This window comes from Octopus bimaculoides, chromosome 4 (assembly GCF_001194135.2).
Source record: "Octopus bimaculoides isolate UCB-OBI-ISO-001 chromosome 4, ASM119413v2, whole genome shotgun sequence".
In the NCBI taxonomy this organism is placed as follows: Eukaryota; Metazoa; Mollusca; class Cephalopoda; order Octopoda; family Octopodidae; genus Octopus; species Octopus bimaculoides.
Window position 1 is genome coordinate 85,759,076 of NC_068984.1, and position 4,072 is coordinate 85,763,147.

Consider the following 4,072-nt stretch of genomic DNA (forward strand, 5'->3'; position numbering starts at 1 on the left):
TATTATTATTATTGAGTGAGAGAGCAGTGCATGCCATCAAAGTGACACTGGGGTAAAATATACGAAGCCCAGTATACCCACCATGACTACCCGTCTGATAAGGGTACACCAGGCACATGCATCACAACCATATGTGCGCAACATGGTGATCTCATATCAAGATAAACAGCGCATAACTTCGCAGGTGGGGGCCCAGTTAGAATTTTCTTCAGATCGAGTAGCCCATCCCGCTCAAAAGGTCCCTGAATAAGGTTCGTTTAAGGATGTTGAGCAAAACACCCATGTTTCCAAAGGTGAATTATTCAAACCCTAAAGAATTCCTCTCAACACATGGCTTTGATGCTCCCACACTACTGTCCGTGATGGGAGGTGCACATATCGTCAACCACCAAGGGACATGCTCAACTGGTTACGGTCAAATACCTGACAAGCAAATCTGTGGTATTGAGCAGAATATTTGCTGTAGCCCATCTTTTTATACCAAGACAAAACAAGGTATATAACACTTCCAATCAATTAAGATCAGAAGCCATGGGAGCCACTGCCTGGTACTGCATCCGGGCATTTATTATTATTATTATTATTATTATTATTATTATTATTATTATTATTATTATTATTATTTCTCTTTATCAAAGGTTTTGTTGGAACTCCTGGAATCTTGCATGCGTAGCGGGCTTGCTACCTGCAGCCTACGGTACCATTATTATTATTATTGAGTGAGCAGTGCATGTCATCAAAGTGACACTGGACTACAAATATACGAAGTCCACTATAACCATCATGACTACCCGTCTGATAAAGGTACACCAGGCACAGCCATCACAACCACATATGCGCGACCTGATGATTTCCTATCAAGATAAACAGCGCATGACTTTGCAGGTGGGGGCCCAGTTAGAAATAGAATTTTCTTCGAGTCGAGTAGCCCATCACACTCAGAAGGTCCCTAAATATGGATGTTGAACGAAATACCCGTGTTTCCAGAGATGGTTTAAACATCAAAGAATTCCTCTCAACACATGGATATGGTATTCCCCCATTACTTCTGCTCATAATCAAAGATGCACATATCGTCATCCACCAAGGGACATGATCAACTGGTTAAGGTCAAACAACTGACAAGAAAATCTGTGGTACAGAGCAGAATATTTGTTGTAGCCTATCTTTTATACCAAAACAAAACATATATGTGATAACACTTCCAATCAGCTAAGATCAGAAGCCATGAGAGCCAATGCTTGGTATTGCATCAGGGCATATTATTATCAGTGATATTTCCTCATTTATACTTTTGTGGCTAATAAGAAAAATCATCATCATCATCATCATCATCATCGGGAAGTTTCATCAAAGCGCAGATTAGCTACATCTTGGAAATCATTCCGAAAAATGAACAAGATAAATAAATGCCGTGTAGGAATGTCCAAACAATATTTCTTAGATCCCTGTACTTCTATTTCTGAAACTTGGCTATCCTTGTTGGCAAACTTCAGACAAATGGTTGTGTATCACTCCGGCCGCATCAGTTACAAGAAGTATGATAGATACATACCTTAAGTGCCATAGTTTTTCTAACTCAGCAGTCAGGTCAGTATAATTTCTTAGCATTTCAGATCTTTTCTGTGCAACAAAATAATCATTTGATATTAAGTGTTGAGAATTAGTTCACTATTACTATTTTTGCTACGTGATATGACGTTAGGATAAAGCTCCATAGTATTTTTCCACGTGCGTGTGTGTGTGTGTGTGTGCATATATATATTTATATTTATACATTTATATCTATAAAAATTAACAGAATGAGATTAAAAAATCCAAGGCTGTGAGAGTTTTCAGAACATTTATAAAGAGAAGGTCTTACAGCTGTTTCCGGGATATTTTATATATCCCTTCATCAGAGACGGTGCGAGAGAATGTTTAAGTAATAGTTATTATAGAGAAGATATGAAATACAGAATGAAGTGGAGGAAAGAAAACAGGCGCGAGATACGTAAGGATATTGTATCTGCAGTTCCATTATTTAAGCAGAATGGTGTATATATAAATTTCCTGTACCATGTGTGTGAGTTCCGATGGTGTTTATAATTGGTCATTCCAAGCATAGTCTTGTAAACGGTGTTATTCGATCGAGAGTTTATATCTGCATAAATGCAGGCACACGCACAAACAAACACACACACACACACACAAGTTTATTACTCGGCGTGTGTGTGTGTGTTTTCCGCTTAGGTTGTATAGCGCACGTACACTCGCTCGTACAAACATCCAAGAAGGTATAAGCATACGCACACATGTGGCTTGGCGCACATACGCTCATACAGCGAACTAAATAAAGGTTTGGGGTATCAGAGTTCTTTTAATATAATCTTAGTTTCTCTTCGTGTGCTGGCGATGTTACAAAGCTACACACACACATCTTTGATGTCAAAATAATTTAGAATCTGTAAGAGAGCGTGAAGTATTTCTGGTTTGGAATGGTGATTCTTGAAGCAGATAAAGCTATAAATATTAGATTAAAAATCCTTTGAATAGAAAAACTCAAAGGATGTCCGTGGAACTTGAATCCATATCTCCTGTAAACATGACAGACATTCTGTCATTGGACTAAAACAATCCTTCGAATATTTCTTTCCATTTTAGAAACTTTACTCTTATCAGTGTTATTGACATCATAAGAATTTAGAAACGTCAAAAGTGAAATAATTGGTTTAGAATTAAGTTTCTAAAATGAATAGAGAAAATTCGAAGGATTGCTTTGGTAGAATGTTTATCATGTATACAATATATATGGGTTGGAGTCCGACGGGGGCCTTCGACATTTTATACACAAAGGAGTTTTTTAACCCAATATTTATTTACACGTTCCTTTTTATAGCTTTATAGACTTCAAAATTCACGAATCGAAAAGATAGTTATATATATGCGCTGAATCTGTGCTGTTTCTGGTCTCCACAGCTGATGAGAGGACTTCCGTGATTATTTATCGTTTTCCGTTGAGTGTTTTCGTGTTCTATTTCAATTTTCAGTTTTAGATCAGTAGCACACAGTATCCTAAACTTATTTTCCATCTGCTGATGTCCGCCCATCTCGCTATGACCATTCCATTTTTTGTTTTCCTTAATCTCCCCTTTCTCTTCCTCCTTGTCTTTCTCTTTTGTTCTTACTGCCATTTTCTATTCTTTTCTTCTTCTTACTGCCACTTATAATTTTTCCGTCTCTCGAACTTTCTTTCTGTCCAAATTACGTTTATTACCAACTGTTTCACACTTGCACTTCTAATTTTTCCTCTTTTTAAGTTCCTCTACCCACTACAGCGAGCCAATCTCCAAATTCTCCAATCCCATTCAACCATTTCTATTGAATATTTCGTTGCAGTCAGACGCACTTTACTTTTTCTTGCTCCTGTTCGAGACGAAATTTTCTTTCTTCGCACTATTACTTGATGGGTGTTGTTTTTCGTACCTTGTCGAAAGGCTACCACATGTATGTATGTATGTATGTATGTATGTATGTTCTATCTATCTATCTATCTTGCATGAAGCATTTTCTGATATATATATACAAATGTGTTAATTGTTTTATAAAACCAAAATAGTTCAAGATATAAGAAGTAATTCAAGTCGATGGTTTGTACTTTTACCTTGTATTTCAATATTTCGGTGTTAGGACTCACTTCTTCAGAAAATTTTCGGAGAATTCATGTCGTGCGCTCACTGCACCAGGTAAAAGTACTAACCATTGATTTAAATTATTCCTATTAGCTTGCATTGTTTGGCTTTATAAAAAAGATTTAAACACATACACACACAATGTTACTGTAATACTTATGACTGTCAGCAGTTTTCCGTTTCATTTATATGTTGTCCATCACATTTAGTCCTTGTATGCTTCTCACCTCAGTGATATTCAGACGAGTAGTACCGAATCTATGCTGATTCTGGTCTCCATGACTGACGAAAAGATTTTCATATATATTTGTCGTTTTCTATTAGTCGTTTCCATGTTCCACTTCGATATCCACCTTTCTTTCTCTCTGTTTCTCTCTCTCTCTCTCTCTCTCTCTCTCTCT